This window comes from Mesocricetus auratus, unplaced genomic scaffold (genome assembly GCF_017639785.1).
Source record: "Mesocricetus auratus isolate SY011 unplaced genomic scaffold, BCM_Maur_2.0 Super-Scaffold_100022, whole genome shotgun sequence".
NCBI lineage: Eukaryota > Metazoa > Chordata > Mammalia > Rodentia > Cricetidae > Mesocricetus > Mesocricetus auratus.
The window spans coordinates 32,558,380-32,580,867 of NW_024429203.1; positions in this window are offsets into that span (position 1 = coordinate 32,558,380).

Here is a 22,488-nt window from a genome sequence, read left to right on the forward strand (position 1 = left end):
ACTTCTTCAGGTACATATGTATGCACACATATACATTCACATATGAACACATAAATGCACATATGAAAATATACATGAACATGAACATATGAAATCATACTTGCACCTGAACATATTAACACACATGTGCATTCATATATGAACATACACATGCACATATGAACACAAACGCACACACACATATGAATGCACCCATGCATCTGAACATATTAACTCCCATACACATGCATATATAAACACAGACATGCACATATTGACACAGACATTCACATACATATGAACATAAATGTACATTCACATATGAATACATATGCACATGCACATAGAACCGCACATGATCATATGTAAAAAATATACATGTGCAAAAATGAACACAGAAATAATACATAGTTACAAACACACATACATGTTGTATTTTTTACTCTTTATTCTTTTACTCCTTGCTTTTTGGGGGACCACCACTCAGCTCCCAAATAAATATACAGACTTATTCTTTCTTATAAATGTCTGCCCTTGGCTTGGCTTGTTTCTAGCCAGCTTTATTAAATTATCTCACTACTTTTTGCCTCTGTATTTTTATCTTTCGCTATTCTATATGCCTTTCTTTACTTCTTACTCCGTGGCTTGCTGTGTAGCTGGGTACCTGACCCCTGGAGTCCTTTCTCCTTCTTTTCTTGTTCCTCAAATCTCTCTCTCCAGATTTCCCCTCCTGTTTATTTTCTCTGCTCACCAGCCCCACCTATCCATTCTCCTGCCTACCTATTGGCCATTCATCTCTTTATTAGACCAATCAGGTGTTGTAGACAGGCAAAGTAACACAGCTTCACAGAGTTAAACAAATGCAACATAAAAAATGCAACACATCTTTGAATCATAAACAAATGTTGCCAGGTGGTGGTGGCACACGCCTTTAATCCTAGTACTTGGGAGGCAGAAGCAGTGAGTTGGAGACCAGCCTGGTCTACAAGAGTTAGTTCCAGGGCAGCCTCAAAAGCCACAGAGAAACCCTGTCTCGGAAAACCCTCAAAAAACAAAAACAAAAACAAAAAAACCAAACCAAATGTTCCACAGCATAAACAAATATAACACATCTTCAACTAATATGCCACAACACATACATATGCATAGAAACATAAACATATATACACATGCATAAATTTCCGTAGCTATATACATATGAATAAAAACATTCACATGCATATATAAACATATCCATGTATGAACACATGCATATATGATGCACATATGAACCAATAAAAAATATGACCATGCACACAGTCACACATGAATATAGGTATGCAAAAGAATGAACACATGTACATACAAATACACATTTACACAAGCACATATGTGTGCACACATAAGTATTCACATATGTGTACACACTCGTACATGTCTGAATTTTTAAATAAAGATTAATTGTGTATGTTTGTGTAAGAGAGACAGAGACAGAGAGACAGAAAGAGAATGAGACAGGCAGAAACAGAGACGAAGAGACTTTGGAGCCAGAAGAATGTGTTGGATCCACTGGAGCTGGAATTACAGATAGAGAAGGATAGAACCAACTACAGTTTGTCCTCTGACTTTCCCATGCTCCTGTGAAAAAAAATGTCACCCATTCTCCACTAAATAATGAGTATCACATGGCTCCCGCTTGCTACCAAATAATCATGAGTATGGTACACATGGCTCCCACTCCCAGTGGCATACAATAAACATTAGAGAAATGCTGCTGGCTTTTTGGCACAGGCAGCAGAATCCCAGTGATAGCCAGACTGAGAAGAGGGGAGTAAGAGCAGGTCAGGCTCTGTGTCTACAGAATTGAATCTGCACGGTTCCACACCACAGTCCACGCACACACTATGCCAGACTGTGGTACTGACACAAGTGTCTAGACAGACTAAAGGCATCTCCAATCAGGAACAGAAACACAAGAAAGTAGGTTTTATTTTGATTTTTGAGGCAGGGACTGGGTCACCATAACTGGCCTGGAAGTCAGTATATAGGACAAATTGGCCTTGACCTCACCAATGCCTTGACATGTACCTTCTGAAAGCTGAAGTTAAAGTTACATAGTGGAATCAATCAATAACCATCTAGAAGAAAATAAAAGGTGGTTGGCATTTTACTTTATAACATACATAAAAATAAACTTCAGAGGATCATAGTTTACATGTGTAAAAACTCAGGCTGTAGAATGCTCTTTTGAAAGCATTCAGTTTTATGGGGCAGGAGAAATGTCTCAAGTATTACGAGTATTAGCTGCACTTTTCAGAGGACATGGGTTTGCTTTCAGACCCTAAAATGGGAGCTGACAGTGGTCTGTAACTGCAATTCCAGAGGATCCAATGCCCTCGTCTGGCCTTCAAAGGAACTGCAAGTATATATACAGACCATGCACAACAGAAAATTAATCTGAGGAAGAGTGGAAGGGGAGGAGGGGAGAGGGGAAGGGAGAAAAGGAGGAGGAGGAGGAGGAGGAGGAGGAGGAGGAGAAGAAGAAGAAGAAGAAGAAGAAGGAGAAGGAGAAGGAGAAGGAGAAGGAGAAGGAGAAGGAGAAGGAGAAGGAGAAGGAGAAGGAGAAGGAGAAGGAGAAGGAGAAGGAGAAGGAGAAGAAGAAGAAGGAGAATAAAAAAGAAGGAGTCTCTTGATAGGCTATATCTTTCTAGCTGTACAAAAGCTTTTTTCATTTTATGATAGTCCATCTGTAAATCCTTGATCCATACCACAGGGCAAATAAAGTCCTCTTCAGAAGGTTCTTTCCCACACTTATACCCCATGGGTATTGCCTATATTTCTTATAGTGGTGTCTGTTTTCACATTTATGTCTTTGATCCATTTAGAATAAGTTTTGTGCCTGCTGGTTGATATGAATCCAATTTAATTCTTCTACAGGTGGGCATCCAGTTTCTCCAACACCATTGTAGAAGATAGTGTCTTTTCTCCAGTGTGTGTTTTTGGCATTTTTATGGAATAGTAGCTGGAATATGGTATACTTACACATATTTATGTTGGGGCCCTGGATGTGGTTCCAACAGTCTATATGTCCATCTGTTTTTGTACCAGTAACATATAATTTTAATGACTGATACTATGTATTGTAACTTGAAGTTTGAAATTGCATCAGGGTTGTTTTGACTAACCTCAACTTTTGTGGTTCCATATAAATTTTAGGTTAATTTTCTTTCTTCCCATTTTTGTGAAGAATAATGTGGGACTTTTGATTGTCACTGCACTGAATTTAACCGTGCCTTCATGTAGGATCATCATATTCATGCTAGTAATGCTACTGATCCGAGAGCAAGGTATGCTTTCCCAATTCCTAAGTATCTTTTTCTAGCTCTCTCTCAGAAACTTTAAATTTTATTTGTAGAGGTCTTTTACCTCTTGGGGTAGGTTTAGTCCTAGATACTTACATTTTTCCCAGGTTACTGCAAAAGGGAATTTGTTCAAGATCTCCTTCTCTATGTTTATTATTGTTCATAGATAGGTTCTGGAGTTTTGCAAATTGATTCTGTATCCTGTTGCCTTGACAGCATGGTATTTCATTTGTAATTCTCTTGTAGACAGAGTTTCTGTTCTACTTGGTCCTGCAGCTGTTTAGGCCCAAATAAACACACCATGGCTTATATTAATTATAAACTGTTTGGCTGATGGCTTAGCATTCTTATTGGCTAGCTCTCTCTTAATTATTAACTAATAACTATTAATCTATGTGTTTCCACATGGTCTTATCTTACCAGAGAATGCCTGGGCATCCTACCTTCCCAGTAGCGACATGGCATCTGGCTGGCAGCTCCTATCTGTGTCCTCTCAGAATTCTCCCCATCTGGTAGCCCCGCCTATGCTTCCTGCCTGGCTACTGGCCAGCTAGTGTTTTATTCATCAACCAATAAGAGCAACATATATACAGAAGAACATCCTCCATTATCTATTCTTTTCTGTCTAAATTAAAAGGAAGGTTTAACCTTAACAATAAAATGTATATAACAAAACAATCATCAATCAAGAACTATAGTTAACAATATTTAATCCGTTAACATTTGGCAAAATTTAAAGAAAATATTCTATCATCTCTCTTTGTGAGCCTAAAGTTTTATGTGTAACTTATCTTTTATCTTAATTAAGGAAAACCATAACTGTCTGTCTTCAACTCCATGAAAGACCTCAGAAGGATAATATATAAACTCTAGAATTGACAGAGACATCTCATTGCCTGTACAGTCACCCAAAGTTTCTCTGTAACATTGGGGCATGCATCTTTAGCCTACAGGCCTAGAGTGTCTGGCAGATTTCTCAGCGAAGCAGGAAATTCAAAACTGTCCCACCTGTATTGGCAGTTTGACAGTCATTTTTCTGTGTCCTGCAGAATGTCTGGTAGACTATTCCATGAAGCAGGAACCTTGAAGGACTGTCCCATCTTGTTTTGACAAATTTAGCAGTCACTTTCCTATGGGTCCTATATGTCCAGTCTGTACAGCATACAGTCAAACAGTCCAGGCAAGAGCATTTTCTTGACCAAATGACCAGTGTCACCATATTGAAAGCAAATTCCATATTGAGTTTCTTCTCTGCCCATCTTCCTTTCTGATGTAATTGGTGTTGCCAGGAGCAGCTGTGCCTCATTGTCATGAAAACCCTAATAAACCATTTTAAATGTCATAATCTATAGATTTTTGAAAGGTTTTGAAGTCTATCCATCCTAAATATATCTCTGTATTTTCAGAAAACCTAACTAACATAACTATAGATTTTGACTATTATAGATTACTATCTATAATCTGTATTTTATTATGCATTACATTTTAAAAAGAACTATATATTATAGTTTATATAACTGACCCAAAAAACTCTACCAGGGAACTCCTACAACTGATAAATACTTTCAGCAAAGTGGCAGGATACAAGATCAACTCAAGAAAATCAGTAACCCTACTATATACAGACAATAAAAGGGTTGAGAAAGAAATTAGAGAAACATCCCCCTTTATAATAGCCACAAACAACATAAAATAACTTGGGGTAACACTAACCAAACAAGTGAAAGACCTGTATCACAAGAACTTTGAGTTTTAAAGAAAGAATTTAAAGAAGACACCAGAAAATGGAAAGATCTCCCATGCTCTTGGATAGGATCAACATAGTAAAAATGGTAGTCTTACTGAAGGCAATATACAGATTTAACACAATCCCCATTAAAATCACAGTACAATTCTTTACAGACATTGAAAGAACAATTCTCAACTTTACATGGAAAAACAAAAGACCCAGGATAGCCAAAACAATCCTGTTCAACAAGGCAAAGTCCGGAGGCATCGCCATCCCTGACTTCAAGCTATAGTCCTGAAACAGCTTGGTATTGGCACAAAAATAGACAGATAGACCAATGGAATTGAATTGAACACCCAACATTAACCCATACACCTATGAACACCTGATCTTTGACAAAGAAGCTAAGATTATACAATGGAAAAAAGAAAACATCTTCAACAAATGGAGCTGACATAACTGGAGGCTGACATGTAGAAGAATGCGGATAGATCCATGTCTATCAAAGATCTCAACATAAATCCAGCCACACTGAACCTGTTAGAAGAGAAAGTGGGAGATACCCTTGAATGAATTGGTACAGGAAATAGCTTCCTGATCATAACTCCAGTAGCACAGACACTAAGATCGACAATTAATAAATGGGACCTCCTGAAACTGAGATGCTTCTGTAAGGCAAAGGACACAGTCAGCAAGACAAAAAGGCAACCCTTTTTTTCCTTAGAAAGAAATTGACTGTGATCATTAGCCATTTATAACCAATCCCATTTAAATGAAAACAAACATTTATGAACAATATTTGGGAATCTGTGTGTCATTTTCTCCAAACTGCTTCCTACTGTTTGGGGGCACTGTCAATACCATGGGGATCCTGAGAAATCCCAGAAACATTACCAAATCCTGGCTGTAGTAGTCTGAGACTGCATTGTCTCAGCTGTTTTGGATGTTGGATCACCTGGGCCACTGCTTCAGGGGGTCTTGCTTGATCAAACCATACTAGTCTGGAGGCAATCCACAGCTTTTCACTTTCTGTAGAAACAAAAGCGAACCTCTTTTCCAAAGTAGCATGTCTTTAGAATTAAATGTTGAACTCAAGGCATTTTCAAAATATATAGGTTGATTAATCCAGCAGCTTTTATAATCAAATGTCTGTTAACAGCTGTGGCTCTTTACTCGGCAATCAAACAATTCAAAGGCAACACAATAATGTATAGTTTTCATTTTTATGTGGCTTTTTTCCACTCTATTTCTTTTACTTTTATCTTTTGGTTTTTTGAGATAGAGTTTTTCTGTGTATGTTTGGCTGTCCTGGAATTCACTCTGTAAACCAGGTAGGCCTTGAAATCACAGAGATCTGCCTGCCTCTGCCTGGAGAGTGCTGGGATTAAAGGCATGTGCTACCACATACAGCTACTCTGTTTCTTTTTTAAAGAACTTTATCCTTTTTCTTTTCTCTCCTAAGCGTATGCATATTTTTAAACACATTGTAAAACATTTAGAGGTTTTTTCTTCATCTGAATCTGTCTTTGCTGTATATTTCTATCTTTTTCTGATCACATGAGCTTCAATCCGCACGGCTAAGATTAAATCAGTGGCTGGCCCTGCTGTATTCCTTGGCTTTATGAGAGTCTAGGTTTCATTGTGGAGTTTCTAGGTTCATGTTACCACCAAGAAGCATGCTGTGGACTGCTTGTAAACACCATTTAATTGTTTGTTAGCAGGGCCTCTTAAAAGAACCCTTGTTTTTATTTTCCACTAATGCTGAGTCAGGAAGCCTCTCTTAAAGGAGCTTAGAGCCTCTGCTTGCCTCTAGCAAACACAGCCCACCTGAGAAAATGCTGCTACCAAGAAGTTGCGCTTGACTTTGTTCTTTTGGTTTTAGAATCCCCTTTTAAGCTTTTGTCAGGTTTTAAGTGGAAATTCTTGCCCCATGTTTGGGGTACCATTTGTTGATGGAGTTTCTGTTCTGCCTGGTCCCGCAGACTTGGCCCCAAATAAACACATAGAAACTTACATTATTATAAACTGTTTGGCTAATGGCTCAGTCTTCTTATTGGCTAGCTCTTTCTTAATTATTAACCGATTTCTATTGACTTACCAGAGAATGCTCCAGCATGTTACTCCTTTGGCGGCTACATGGCATCTCTCTTGAGGCTTCTCTCTCTCTCTCTGTCCCCTCCTCAGAATTCTTCTCGTCTGGTAGCCCTACCTATACCTCCTGCCTGACTACTGACCAACCAGTATTTTAAAGACATCCCCATCATTCTCTGGTGGAAAACTCAGGGTCTCTTACACACAATGTGTCATCTGCAAATAGAGATGCCTGTCTTCCTCCTTTCTGTTTGTGTCCCTTTACTCCTTCCCTTGTCTCATTGCTCCCTCTAGTGCTTTGCCCACAAAAGGAGCTGGGATAAGCAGACAACCCTCTTATTCCTGAATTCAGTAGGATTGCTTCAAGCTTTTCTCCATTTAGGCTGATGTTGGGCTTAGATTTCTCATCTACAGGTTTAATATATAGAAAATAGTTCCCTATAGCCCCCCCCCCACTCTAGGACTTTTATCACAAAGACATACAGGATTTCATGGGTGGTCTTTTTGTCATGGGGATGATCAAGATTTTTTTTAGAACATTTATGTGGTTCATTTAGTGATTTGCATGTGATGAACTATTCTTGCGTATCTGGGATAAAGCGAACTCAATCACGGTGGATAATCTATTTGATGTATAACTGTATTTGGTTTTCAAGTTTTGACTGAGCATTTTTAAGTCTATGATCACCAGAACTCCCACTCCCTCCCTCCCTCCCTCCCTCCCTCCCTCCCTCCCTCCCTCCCTCCTTCCCTTGCTGTGTCTTTACCTGGTTTTTATTAACCTGAAACTGGCCAATAAAAGCTTTGTAGAGGAGTTTGGCTCTCTTTCATATTCTGTATTTTTTATTTATTTCTTGGCTTGTTCATTATGCAGTAATGGACGAGTTGCTTAATCTCCAGTTGTAAGGGACCTGATGTCCACTTAAGTCCTGTGAGGGCAATAGGCACACATGTTCTCAGACACAAGTACAGACAAAACACATATCCCCGTAAAAATAAAAAAGGAGTGAGCCACTATACATTATTATTGTTAGTATAATTATCTTTATTTTTAACAAATAACAATTACTATCTGTGGCCAGGGTACCTACTTGCTTCTCCAGCTGGGCTGAGGGTCAGGATGCATTTTGATGGAGCACAGCCTGCCTTCTCTCCTCTGTCTGGGGCGAGTGTCTGGGCTCTTACTGCAGCATATAGAATGGTGGGTGTGCTTGCTGTCACTTCCTCTCTGACCCTTGTCTCTACCAAGTGCCCGGGCTAGGGTAGGGGACTCGTGGCATAACCCAAAAAGAAAAGTTAGAAATGGAGAGCTGCCAGCATCACAGTTTTCAGGGACACAAGGGTCAGCTGGAAGGAAGGGAGTTTTTCATCACGTCAAAGTATATTTCTCCACTCTATCATCAAAGTGCCTATGCCTTCAGTAATGGGGTGTCTCCAACTTGTTTGTGGTGGGCATGAGAGAGTGATAGTTATAGTCTGTGTTTTCTTTCTTTTTTTTTCTTTTGTGTTTGTGAATATGTGTCTGTTTTTGTCTGTATATCTGTCTGTCTGTGCCCTCCTTGACCAATAAACTCTGGAAACGTTTCCCTAATCTCTCTCTCTCTCTCTCTCTCTCTCTCTCTCTCTCTCTCTCTCTCTCTCTCTCTGTGTGTGTGTGTGTGTCTATGTCTGTGTCTGTGTCTGTGTGTGTGTCTGTGTCTCTGTCTCTCTCATCACCCAGGCCCTCAAACTACTTAAATTGTGCTGTGGTCTCTTTAACCCACCGGGGCCTGTCAACTACATGGATACCGGTACACAGACCAATGAGTTTTGTGACGTGGAATTCTATCATGTCGGACTTGGACTTGAACAAGAGAAGATGGGACCTGATGGCATCTGCCTATGGTACCATCAGTTGAGAAGCAGACTCAGAAGGATCAGAAGCTCAAGGTCATCACCCATCACCTTGACCCTGTGCCAGAGACTGCGGGAAGAACAATGACAGCAGAGCCAAGGCTGGACAGCACAGGGCTAGCCTTTCAGTCACGCGGGTGGGGCGGGGGAGGGAGACGCCTCCGTGCAGAAGTCTAACATCCAGACTCTTTAAGGAAACGCTACACTTAAGTTCGTTTTAGCTTATTTGACTGTACTTCATTATTTATTTTGGTTTTTTAAGACAGGGTTTCTCTGTGGCTTTGGAGGCTGTCCTGGCACTTGTTCTGTAGACCATGCTGGCCTCGAACTCACAGAGATCCGCCTGCCTCTGCCTCTGCCTCTGCCTCTGCCTCTGCCTCTGCCTCTGCCTCTGCCTCTGCCTCTGCCTCTGCCTCTGCTTCTGCCTCTCGAGTGCTGGGATTAAAGGCGTGTGCCACCAACGTCCAGCGACTGTACTTCAATTTTATCTGGAGGTCAGTAAGCCCTACTGATTGTCCTGACCCCTTACCCTCCAGACTTCAGACACATTGTCTCACTCACTGCCTAGCCCAGGACTACCTGAGCGCTGCCATGAAAGCACTGCACCTCTCACAATTATTTTAAATTATTATCGTTATCAATTACTAAATAATCAAGTGTGTCTTTAACCTTTACGTTATTCATGGGAGTTACAGGGGTAAGTGTCAGAGGCTTGACAGGATCTTGAGACCTTCTTCCTAGTGGGATCATTTTAAATTAATCTCCTTGAGTTCCGGTTTTTACCACCACCTCCGCCTCTTTGCTGACTCCCCTCCCACATCTGAATGCCATGATCCTTCTGGGTTTTTTCTTACTTGTTTATTTCTGCATCGTGTTAGGCGTTGAACCAACAAAGAGAAACATAATTTATAGTTATTGTGCATAATGGACACTAGATGGCGCAAGCTCCCTTAACATGGGCTGGAGCCCACTGGCACACATCAAGCCCCATTGTTTCCATCAATCTTTTCTCTCCCTCCCTCCCTCCCTCCCTCCCTCCCTCCCTCCCTCCCTCCCTCTCTTCTTCCCTTCCTCCCTCTCTCCATCTCTCTCTTCTTCCCACTTCTCTTTTGTAGATTCTTCAGATCCTTAATTTTTCTGTATACTGTGACTTTCTATAATTTTTCATGCAAGCCTGGTCTACAGAGAGAGAGAGAGGGAGGGAGGGAGGGAGGGAGGGAGGGAGGGAGGGAGAGAGAGAGAGAGAGAGAGAGAGAGAGAGAGAGAGAGAGAGAGAGAGAGAGAGAGAGAAAAGAATGGAAATTTAAACAGCACACTAGGTACCTGGTATTTGGCAATGTCGTTGACCTTAAAGGAAAGTGATTTTACTCCATTCTGGTGGGTGGGTTTCATCCTGGAAGAGGCATTCTAGTGCACCATCCCATATTCTCCCCCCCCCAGCTACAAGTGTGTATTTATCTGTTGCTTATTTATGCATTCATTCATTAATTTACTTGGAAAAGTGTGTACGCATGTGTGCTTTTATCCGCAAAGTCATCTTGCCTGCCCCAAAGTGTTTTTATATGACACCTAGAAAGTGACCTAAACATGTTATCTTTGCTTTAATTGACTTCTTTTCAAGAATGAAATGAAAATATTGTTTTAGTATCTGTAAAATAGGAACATAATGATTGTCATGGCTTCCCAGGTGTCCTTAGTGCTGATGCCCGGACGTCCATTGCTCTCCTCTGCCCCACTGTTAGCATCTGGACTGATGCTAATGAGAAAATGCCTGTTGTGGAGTTTTTAATATTTGGGACAGGGTCTCGATGTGTAGAGCAAGCTGGCTGGAGCTCACAGATCTGCCTGCTTCTGTCTCCCAGGTGCTGGGATTAAAGGCGTGTGGCACTACACCTGCCAGGCATTAATTCAAGAAAATCATTTAAGTCAAAAAATTAAACTTACACACAAAATAAGAACACATGTTCAGGTTGCAGGGAATACAGCTAATTTGGTAGGTAGTGTTGAAGAAAATGGAAGTTGCATACCTTTTTTATATATTTTATTTTTAAAGTTAAACTTTAATTAGAAACAAAATTGCTTCACATGTCAATTCCAGGTCCCTTTCCCTCCTCCTGTGCCCTCCTACCAGCCCCCCCCAATATCCCCTCATTTCCCCAGGGAGGATGAGGCCCTCCATGGGGGTGTCCATAGTCTGTCATTTCATCCAGGGCAGGGCCTAGATCCTCCCCTAAGAGTCCAGGGTGAGAGTGCATCTCTCATTGTTGGATGGGAGTCCAAAGTCCATTTGTATACCCGGGATAAATACTGATCTACTACCCAAGGCTCCATAGATTACCTAGGCCTCCTCACTGACACCCACATTCAGGGGGTCTTGATCAGTCCCATGCTGGATTCCCAGGCATCAGTCTGGGATTCAAGAGCTAACCCTTATCAGGTCAGCTGTTTCTGGGGGTTAAACCAGCCCAGTCTTAATCCCTTTGGTCATCAGTCCTCCCTCTCTGTCACTGGATTTCTTGAGTTCAGCTCAGTGCTTAGCCGTGGGAGTAGGAAGCTGCATGTCTTTGTAAGGTAACTCAATAGCCTCAATTGTGGAGAACATCGGACAGATTCTCTTGATGTCATGTGCACTGCTAATTTGCCCCAACTAGATTGTCTTTAAAAACCGATACACATTTATCTTCACTGATTCTCTTGCCTTCTGGTCCCATAGCTTCTTCCATCCAGGCGTCCATCTCCTCATCTATGTCACGCAAATCCCAGCTCCTGATAAATCTGCCTTTCATTTATTTCAGCATCTGGTGGGGGAGGCTGGGTCCTGTCCTTCTAATAACTTTTTAATTTCAAAAACAGGATCTCACTATGTATCCTGGAGGCCGATACGTAAGCCAACCTGTTCTCAGATTCATTCTAAGATCAAAGAATTGTACACCAGCCAATTTGGTATCAGCTTACTGCTCAGCCCATTTGTCTTACTCAAATGTACACAATAATTTGTGTTCTATATACATAGGGTTTTAAAAAATTGTTTTATACAGAGTCAAACTATGTAGCCTTGGGAAACCCAGAGTTTTCTATGTATGTGATAGATTCTATGATGTCTTCCTCCCCCTTCTGGTTCACAGAATCTCAAGCTCACACGAAATGGAGAGCCCCACCCTTTCCTTGTGAAAAAAAGTGTGAGTGTGTGTGTGTGTGTGTGTGTGTGTGTGTGTGTGCATGAGTGCCTGTGACTTTGGAGCCAGAAGAATGTGTTGGATCCACTGGAGCTGGAATTACAGATAGAGAAGGATAGAACCAACTACAGTTTGTCCTCTGACTTTCTCATGCTCCTGTGACATACATGTCATCCACTCTCCACTAAATAATAAGTGGCTGCCACTTGCCACCAAATAATCATGAGTATGGTACACATGGCTCCCACTCCCAGTGGCATACAATAAACATTAGAGAAATGCTGCTGGCTTTTTGGCACAGGCAGCAGAATCCCAGTGATAGCCAGACTGAGAAGAGGGGAGTAAGAGCAGGTCAGGCTCTATGTCTACAGAATTGAATCTGCATGGTTCCACACCACAGTCCACGCACACACTAGCTCTAACATTACCTTAAGCCTACAGCTAACCATAGCTCCAATTGCAGCCCAGACTCACCCTTGATGTGGGATGTCTTTCTGCATGCTGTAAATATGTTTTATTACCATTGGTTAATAAAGAAGTTGATTTGGCCAATAGCCTGGCAGAAGAGAGCCAGGCAGGAAATCCAAACAGAGATACAGGAAGAAGGGCGGAGTCAGAGGAGAGGCCATGTAGCCATTGGAGGAGTAAGATGCCAGAGCATTACTGGTAAGCCATGACCATGTGGCGATAAACAGATTAATAGAAATGGGTTAATTTAAATGTGAGAGTTATAGGCCAAGCAGATTGTAATTAATATTATGCCTCTGAGTGGTTATTTAGGAAATCTGAGTGGTTGGAGAGAAAAGTCTGCTTACATACCCTAAAGCTAGAGTTAGAGTTAATCATAGCCCTAACACGAGAGATCAACATAGTCTAACCCAGTCCTAAAGAAGGGTTAATGACCTAGAGTAGAGACTGCACGGGGGGGTGTAGGGGAGGGGAGATCAAGAAGCTCTGGACAGGAAAGCTGACTTGACAGATGACACCTGTGAAAGATTTGATAAGGAGACCTACATAACAAACCCACTGGCCTCTATCACTTCCAGACTGAATGAGAACTGACCTGTAATTGGACTGTTTCATCCCCAGAGTTGCCCGTTTTCCATCCTATAAAACCCCAAGATCCCTGCTCCATGTTTGTGCAGTCTCATTTCAGTGGGAAGACTGCACTCCTTGGTCTGCTCAGGTTAAAGGAATGATCCTGCTTCTGCAGATGTCTGTTTTTCATTTCCATGTTGCCCCCAGCAATCCCTATCTAACAGTAAACAAATCGAGGACCACAAAGCAAAATTCTACACCTAACACAAACACTGGATCCGACACCAGTTTTAACCACAAAAGGAATACTAACAATTGTCCTAATTCTAAACCTCCCCCCAAACCCCATTTCTAATCCTAGCCTGCAGGGAGAGATCTTAGGTACCTCTGCCACTGACCACGCCTACTTTGGGCATGGCTACAGGTGCATACGGATGTGGGAAATAAAGGGCTGTGCAGGAGACCGTGGGCTCTCTCTTGGGGTTCTGGTTGGGTCTCGGAGAGCAGCAGAGCACTGACCTTGGGTACTCGGTTTCTCATGTAAGTGACTTCTTCCTAAATAAATACCATATGACATCCCTACATTATGTAGCTTAATGTTTCCATAATACTAGTCCTAACCCCAAACCTAACACAAGTTCTAACCCTAGACCTAACTTGAATACCAAATGCAACCCTAGCTCTCATCTTAAGTTTAACCCTATATACTGGACCTAAATGTATCCCTAGACCTAAAAGGATGTGTAACCGAATCCCAAGCCCAAACCCTAAATCTAGGTCTCAAACTAACCTTAACAGTAGTTCGATCACCAACTGTATACTAACTAGTTCTATCACCAACTGTATACTAACTAGTTCTATCACCAACTATATACTAACTAGTTCTATCACCAACTGTATACTAACTAGTTCTATCACTAACTGTATACTATATTAGTTCTATCAATAACTGTATACTAACTAGTTCTATCACTTACTTTATACCAAGATCTAACCAACTCCTGTCAATAATCCAAACCATGACTCTTCTAACAAGCCTGAACTTAAACCTATCTTTATCCACAAATCAAGCATTAACACTAAACCTTAGTGTGAACTAAGTCTTAACCCTAACCCTATGTCTAAGTAATCCCAACCCTTAAAAATAGCACCAATACCATCCTTAGCTATAACCCTAACTCTAATAATAATCTCCTATTTCTAACTCTAACAGTAATATTAGAAATATACCTAAAATTGTCCTTAGTCCTAAAACTATTCCAAACATAATGTGAACCTTGAGCCTAACAAACCCTGATCTGCCACAAGTCCTAACTCTAAACCCAGAATTAGCAATAACCTTAAAAACAAACTAAATTAACCCTATACCTGCATAAATTCAAACCCTAACCTTAGAAATAGCATCAATGATTTTTAAACCTAATCTTAGCCTTACTTCTAACTCTAACATTAATTTTAGAAATATGCCTAAACTGTCCAAACACTGACAAGTACATCAATAACACTAACCTTACTTTTAATTCTAACATTAATCTAGATATAAATATAACAACATTTCTATTTCCAGTGGTAACCCTGGAACCCCTAACCATAACCATAACCATAACCATGTCCATGCACAACACTAGTAATAGCATTAGCCTTAAACTAACCTGATATAGCAACAACCCAAACACAAATCAAAAAACAAAAACCTAAATCAAATTCTAACCATAAATGCAGGACTAATATCAATGCTAACAACAAAACAAGCCCTACCCTGGAACCGGAGCCTGCATCTGACTCTAATATTCGACATAATGACAATGTTTCCTCTCCTTAAGCCCAAAACTAACAGGAACACTAATATCAGAAATCAACCTAAAATTGTATCTAACCTTAAAGATACATTAACCCTGATCTTAACCCTAAGATTAACCCAGTATCACCCTAATCCTAAACCTAACCCAGTATTACCCAAACCCTAAGCCTAACCCTGAGTATCACCTTAACCATAACCCTGACCCTGACCCTGACCCTGACCCTGACCCTGAGTATCACTCTAACTCTAACCCTAACACACACCCTACACTTCAGTAACTCCAATCGGACCCTATCTAAAACCTTAACACTTCATCTAACCACAACACCAAAACTGGTCCAAAAACCATAAAGGATTTCTAACACTAACTGTACCCTTTACCTTAATACTCTCCCATTATAGAATATTATTTTAAGATGTGTTACATTTGTTTATGCTGCAGAATGTTTGTTTAAGGATGCAAAGATGTGTTTCATTCTTTTACATTGCATTTGTTTAATTCTGTGAGGCTGTGTTACTGTGCCTGTCTAAAACACCCGATTGGTCTAATAAAGAGCTGAACGGTCAATAGCAAGGCAGGGGGAAAGGATAGGTGGTGCTGTCAGAGAATAAATAGAAGCAGAGAAAGAAAAGGAGGAGGACTCCAGGAGCCAGCCACCCAACTACACAGAAAACCATGAAGAAAGAAGTAAAGAAAGGTATAGAGAAACAGAGAAAGATAAAAACCCAGAGAAAAAAGATAGATGGGATAATTTAAGCAGGCTAGAAATAAGCTAAGACCATGCATTTATAAGAAAGAATAAGACTCTGTGCATGATTTATTTGGGAGCTAGGTGGCAGACCACAAAATAACCAACACCACCATCCCAAACTCTTCCCCCGCCCGAGTCCTAAGCCTCACCCATGGTCTGTTAAACATTACTCCAAACCTAAACAATTCACACAAAGTTCTATTTGTAAGGTCAGATCTAACATTAATCCCAACCCTAGATCCAATTTACCCAGAACCAATACTCAACAGAACTGCAAACCCTGACACAGCTGCTGCAACTGCAAACCCTAACACTAGCACAAGTCAAAACCCTAACTGTAATGGCCAGCCCAGCCTCAACTTAATTCTAACTCTAGCAGTATCCATAACCTTAACTGTAGTTGAATACTGATTTAATATGTGCTGCAATGGTTTATGCTGTGGGACATTTGTTTAATGATGCATTCTTTTATGTTGCACTCTGAAGCTGTGTTACTTTGCCTGTAGAAAACACCTGATTAGTCTTATAGAGCTGAACAGCCAAGAGCTAGGCAGGAGAGAGAAATAGAAAGAGAGAATAAATAGCAGAAATCTAGGCTCAAGAGAAAAAGAGGAAGAGAGGGAAGAGAGAAGAACTAAGAACAATAAAAGAAGAGGAGGAGGATGCCAGGGGCCAGTGGCCAGGGGCCAGCCACACAGTCACACACAGTCACACAGGCTCACAGGCTGACAGCCACACAGCCACACAGCCACACAGCTTCAGAGTCACACAGTCACACAGCCACACAGTCACACAGTCACACAGACACACAGTCACACAGACACACAGTCACACAGTCAGCCACACAGCCACTCAGTCACACAGTCACACAGTCACACGGTCACACGGACACACAGCTACACAGACACACAGACACACAGTCACACAGCCACACAGTCACACAGTCACACAGCCTCACAGTCACACAGACACACGGTCACACGGTCACACAGCCACACAGCCACACAGTCACACAGCCACACAGTCACACAGTCAGTCACACAGTCACACAGTCAGTCACACAGCCACATGGCCACACGGCCACACAGCCACACAGTCACACAGTCAGCCACACAGTCACACATCCAATCACAGAGTAAGAAGGGAAGAAAGAAACAAAAATAAAGGTAAAAAGCCCAGGGACAAAATATAGTTAAAGAGAAATGGGATAATTTAAGTTAAATTACAAAAAAAGCTAAAACAAGACATTCATAAGTAAGTCTCTGTATTTAGTTAGGAACAGGGTGATGAACCCCCAAAGAGAAAAAAAAAGAACAAAACCCCAGCTACACTTAAACATGTACAGATGACCCATGCATTGGCTCTAACCCTAGATTTAACACTAAACTTAACCCTGAACATAGTCCTAATTCTTATCCTAGCTCTGACTTACTTCTAACTGTAGCCCAACCCCAGCCCTAACCCTAAACCTAACACTGCTTCTAACCCTGTGACTAACTTTACTATTAACCCAAACCTTAGTGATCATGGTGAAAATCAACCCTAGCTCAAATATTACCTCTAATTATATCCCTAGACCTAATCCAAATTTTACCCATACCTCCAGCTAGAAACCTAAGATTAGGCTTAACCCTAAACTTAACCCTTGTATTAACACTAACTACAACTCTTACACTAACTTTGCTCCAATCTCTAACTTAGCTTTATCCATAATCCTTACCCTGGCAATGCCACCAACCCAAACCCTAATACTATGGTGGCTTTTTGCTATTGTTGTAGGTTGTTGTTGTTGGTGGTGGTGGTGGTGGTGGTGTGTGTGTGTGTGTGTGTGTGTGTGTGTGGTGTGTGTGTGTGTGTGTGTGTGGTGTGTGTGTGTGTGTGTGTGTGTGTGTGTGGTTTTTTGAGACAGGGTTTCTCTGTGTAACCCTGGCCAGCTTGTAACTCTCTCTGTAGACCAGTCTGGCCTCAAACTCAGAGATCTGCCTGCCTCTGCCTCCCACCACTACCTGGCCCAACCCCTAATACTAAACCTAGTTCTAACCCAAGGACTAACATTAAAAATACAACCTAACCCTAACACTAGCCCTAACCAGACCCTAGTTAAAACCCTAACTCTAACTTCACACCTAGCCTGTACACTAAACTAGTTCTAAAACTCAACCATAAATTGATATCTAACTCTAACTGTACCTCTACCCTACTGCTACACTGAGCGAATTCCCTAACAGAATTCTGTCTGTCTGACCTGTTAGAATTTCTCACTATAATAAGCCTGGGCATTTGATTCATGAGGATTCCATAAAGAGGAATGGTAGGCACTTGTCCTTATAAACCAGGACTAATAAAACATAATTGTTTCATTTCCAAGCCCAGCTGAATCTTCCATTTGTAATCAGTTAGAAGCTCACTTTCCTACAAGAGACATTTTCAATGTGTAATTAGAATTTTGATGCCTCAACTCTGTGCCCCAATGTTAGAATTATATTTGATGGTCTGTTGTGAACACTGCTTACTAGACATGCCTTTCTTAAGTGCTTTGTTCTGGAAACCATTTACCACTGATTTGTGTCTGGGTGCAGTTATCCTGATAGCCCAGCACGGTAATGAAATGGCCCAAGTTGTTCTATGTACGAATTCAGTGGTCTCGTTCCTGCTATCTTACTCAACTCAGAATCATCTGCAAACTTGTAAGCACTTCTTCTACATCATCTGTACCCTCAGTAACATCCCTACAATAGAAATGTCTTTCATTTTCAACTGTAGTTTCATCTGTTGCAGATCACAATATAGATTTGTGTGACGGCAAAATGGCAGAGCTGAGAAATAGCTAGTTTATAAGCCTTGTCCCTTACCTTCAGAATGAATCTCACAACAGAGGATTGAACTATTTTATTTTCATATTGAGGTGGCTATAAAAAGTACTTTCTTCAGATCTTCTGCAGCAGGGGGTGTAATCAACAGCCCCAACTGATGCCTCTCTGGATCTACAATACTATTCTAAAGCCCTTTTTGCCTCTGCTCAAGAATGCCCATGTTGTGAGCTATTTTATGTTGGGCACAAATGTTTCTAAATGCAGAAGAGGTGTCAGAAGTGGCATTGTCTTTCCTGAGGTGCTGTGGATAGCCCCATAACACCAATCAGAGCAAAGCAAAGAGCAATGATACATTCTTACAGCCTCCTCCATGTGGGCAGAGGCAGAAACAAAATGAAAATAAGTATCAATAGAAACATGCACAAGTTGTACTCTCCCCAAAGAGGAGACACCAGTAACATCTGCCTGCCAAAGAGCAACCCTCCAGGGTTAATGCTGTCATGCATGACAGGCTGAAAAGGAACACAGTGGGAGCATTGCTTAACTATCTGCCCAGCTAATTCTTAGGAAATAGCAAGTTCCTTTCATAAAGAGGAGACGTCTTGATGTAGAGCATGACCGCATGGGCTTTTATCAAGACAGACTGCAGAGAAGCACATACGCAGTGTGTCACACATTGGCTTGTGCATTACCTCCAGCTGATGGCCTGGGGAGACTTGAGTGTAACCGAATATGGCCAACACAGTGAGGACTCTGGCGGCGACACAGGAGTTCTGGGTCCTGTGGAAAAGATGGTATAACTCTTGAGTATTCAACTAATGCTGGCTAACTCCAAGACTTGTATTATTCCTACCACACAAGCGCGGGCACTGTAAATACTGACAGGAAAAGCACATATCTCAAAGTCATGTGGATCACAAAGACTTCTGTTTGACTGAAGTGTGGAATGCATTGCACTTTAGAACCTGAGGAAGAGTGGTAGGCAGCCATGCCATTGCCAGAGGTGTCCGTAAAGACAGTTTAGTCAAAGCAAGGGTGTGAGACTGTGTTATGTTGGCAAAAATAAACCTGAGTGGATGCAAAATGTAATATCCTGAGTGGTGGAAAATGAGGATCAAGCTGGGCAAGGTAATTAGCCAGGGTATTGTCAGGCAGTGAACTGATGTCAGGGCTGACGTGGCTGATCTCCTGAATATGGCACAATAATTATTTCTGTCTCTTTACCTAGAATCTCTATAGCACATTGCACCCCTTTGAGATTAATTTTGCCACCAAATCATAGTAAGGGTTTAGAAGCCTGGGGGTGGAATGCCCCAAATGCAACCATCCCAAAATGCAGTGCAGTTTCCAGAGTAGTCCAGTAATGGTCATAGCTGCTTCCACTTCAACTAAAAGCCACTCTAGCCTCAGAAATGGAGAAGAGGGATTGGCATTCTCTTTTAGGTTTGAGGAGAGATCTGGCACTAGGGAGATTTCCAGAGATCTACAAGGATGACACCAACTGGAAATCTAAGCAATAGTGGAGAGGCTACCTTAAATGCCCTTCCCCTATAATGTGATTGATAACTACCTTATTGCCATCCTAGAGCCTTCATCCAGTGGCTGATGGAAGCAGAAGCAAAACACAGCTAAGCACCAAACTGAACTCCTGGAATACAGTTGTAGAGAGGGAGGAGTGATGAGCAAAGGGGTCAAGGCTGGGCTGGTGAAACCCACAGAAACAGCTGACCTGAACAAGGGGGAGCTCATGGACCCCAGACTGATGGCTGAGAGGCCAGCATGGGACTGATCCAGACCCCCTGAATGTGGGTGTCAGTGAGGAGGCCTTGGCAATCTATGGGGCCTCAGGCAGTAGATCAGTATTTATCCCTGTCGTATGAATCGACTTGGGGAGCCTATTCCACATGGAGAGATGCTCTCTCAGCCTGGACACATGGGGGAGGGCCTAGACCCTGCCAATGATGATATGACAGACTTTGGGGATCTCCCATGAAGGGCCTCACCCTCCCTGGGGAGGGGAAATGGGGTGGGGGTGGGAGGACTGGGGGGCAAGGGAGGAAAGGAGGGAGAGGGAGCTGGCATTGACATGTGAAGCAAGCTTGTTTCTAATTTAAAGAAAAAAAGTTTGAAAGGTGTACAAAGTTTCTGGGTAGTAAGCTTAAGCGGGAGTCTGAGTCAATTATTAACTCCCAGCAGTTTTTAGAATCACCAAGTGTTTTGAGACAATCCTTGCAAATTTTTAGATTTTGATAGCATAGAGAATATTCCTCTCTAATTATACCTAGATATTGGACTAGAGATGTCTTTTGGACCTTTTTCTGGAGAAAATTGAAGCCCATGGGCCTAAAAGCTGTTTTTGAGGTAGACACAGATGGCTGCCAATTCAGAAGTCAGGATGGCTGATTAGGATATCATCTATGTAGTAGTACTACAAGCCTCAGGGTTTTGTCAGACATGGACTTGATAGCCTCAACAGATTCCTGGTGCATAGTCGGGCTGTTTTCATACCCCAGAGAAGAATCTGCCGTTGGAAGCAATGCTCAGGTAGATTAGGTTAAAAACAGTTTATGGAGATGAGCCATGAGCACCTTCTCTTGGTTAACATTGAGGAATATCATTAACCGAGCCACTTTTAATTCATGTATAATATCAACTAAGTTTGGGGCAACCGAGTCTTAACTTTAATTTCCCCTATATAATCTTTATTTATTTCCTCTGGTGGAGCTGTAGTCCCTATAGGGTTGGGGTCCCGTGTCAGAGGTTAGTTTAAGACGTTGTAGAAATGAGGTACAATCCTCCACTGTCTCAGGTTGCCCGAGAGAGCTGATCATGATGGACTTGGATGGCTGAGAGCCATCCATTTGCTCTGGTGGCTCACAGGGCCTCACTAGGTGATAGCCCTTACAGTTCGATGGTGCTGGGGCAGACCCCATTCCCAGTCTTGTCGGAGGTTGCCCATGTATATCTGTCTATGAATGGAATTCATTAACCCAATGGATTCTTCTCTAACATCTTGGGCATAAACCAAGGGGCCATGCAGGTCATGCAGATGGTACTGGAGCCTGCTTGTTTTCTAATTTTAAATCCTTGTGATAATCACAAGCAAAATGCCCCATTTCCCACATGTATCCCACAGGTGCCCTCCCCCAAAGCATGCAACTTCCTTAAAGGATGCTGTGAAAGCATCATCTTGAAGGTGGCTAGGACCAATGTCTGCATACAATCTAATCACAATGTAAGTGCTTATACAAACCCCTAAGTGCTTCCTCACATCTTGGTTGCCTTTTCAAAGGCCAGCTGTTTTATAAGCACCTTCCCTGCATCAGGACCATCTGTAAGGTGTCCTTGTAAGAGCCAGGCCACACAATTCTGGGCTCTGCTGAATCTCAGTTATCCATGATGGGCAATTCTCTCCTTGCCTTTAACACATCAATATGTTATTGGGGCAGGTTTGCAAAGGTTAGTGTAATTGGTTACTGGACACTTCATAAGGTCCTGTATGCAGGAGCAAGTCTTTAGTTATAGCAACTCCATGGGCTAGATCATGTTGTTCCTGATCCTGATATAATTCTGTAACTCAGTTGTAAGTGAAAGGTAATGCTGTGTTATGTGTGTGTGTGTGTGTGTGTGTGTGTGTGTGTGTGTGTTAGTGGATTGCTGTGGTAAATATATGTTTTCTGGTAGTGGAGTCTGTGTTATGTGTGAGTGTTGTGTGTGTATATGTGTCTGTGTTAGGTGTGTGTGCATGTGTGTATGTCAGTGGATTTCTGTGGCAGTGAACTAAGTGCTTTTTTTTATTTGTGTGATGCGAAATGTAGCTAGACCCCTTCATTCTTCATTCTGTTTTGCTATCCTCCTGCAATAAATCTCTCCTG